Here is a 1369-nt window from a genome sequence, read left to right on the forward strand (position 1 = left end):
AATGAATCAAACATTAAGCTTATACCCAATTTTTTCTTCAAAACTACTAATGTCTGGAAGCTCAACTACAGATTCTTCAAATTCTTTTGTTTCTTTTCTTAGCTCTCCACGTTCTTTATCTCGATAATCTTCTGTTATAAGTGTCTTTTCTAACGTTCTAGATGGATCAGTAGTTTCAGTTGTAGTAATTACAATTTTACTTGATAATTCAGCTGTTTGATCTCGTAATTTACTCAAACTATCTGCGCGCACAGTGTCTCCGGCTGCAAAATTAAAATTGCAAACATGAAAATGTGACATATTTTTATATATATTTATGGAAAATATATTAATTATTTGTCGTTATAATTCGATAACAATTCTGTATATAAATTTGTTCATTTGTTTATTTATAATTCGATTTCTTGCTTATCAACAAAAATACCTATTGTTTCTCTCACTTCAAAGTCTGGTACATATTGAAGTTCATCTTGAACAACAATAGGTTTGAGAAGATATTGCTTAAAACGTTTAGTTAATGTTTCTCCCCATAACGTATTCAATATTTTGGTTGAAGGTCGTGTTAGATATTCCTGTGCTGATGGTAAAGTAGATGCAAACAAATATTGTTCCTAAAAAATGAAAATTTTATTAACATATGGTACAAGCTCCAATCGTACGTTCAATTAATGATTAAATTATTTGATATAGTTTTTAATTTGTTTAATTAAATTTATTTATTGTTCCCTTAAAAATGATTAGTTTATTAACTTACTAATGTATGAGCTCTAACATTGCTGATATATTTTCGCATTGCAATATCGCTTAATTTAGTTTGTGTATCGAAAAATTTTCTTTTCTTATGCTTTGTTACTTTGGTTAATTCTACAGTTAACAGATCAGGAAGAATTTCTTGTACTTCAGGTACTAATTCACATATAGGTACAGGTTCGGGTACTGGTTCCGGTAGCAGTACAGATGATGGTTTAATTGGAACTACTAGCTCTACTGGAGGGCTTATCTAAAACAAAATTCACATTTGTAAAGTTTTGATATGAAATACACAGCAACAATAGAAAAGAAAATATCCAAATAAAAATGGTAAAAATTAAAAATTTTTTTATCATCGAAATTTTTGCCTTTATTCAACATACTTTTCTTTTCTTTGTAGGAGTTCCTGCAAGAGATTTTAAAGTCCTTTTTTTAGGAGTTGAGGGAGCATGTTTTGTAATTTCATTATCTGAAAAATATGGTTCGTAAAAATAAATGAAACTTATCGGTAATAAGAATAACAGTATATATTATTTATTGATAACCTTCAATAACGACTAAGGTTTCATGTTGATCTTTTTTAGCAAATGCCAATCGTGTTTCTTTCTCAGTTTCCATC

This window comes from Habropoda laboriosa, unplaced genomic scaffold (assembly GCF_001263275.1).
Source record: "Habropoda laboriosa isolate 0110345459 unplaced genomic scaffold, ASM126327v1 scaffold54, whole genome shotgun sequence".
Lineage (NCBI taxonomy): Eukaryota > Metazoa > Arthropoda > Insecta > Hymenoptera > Apidae > Habropoda > Habropoda laboriosa.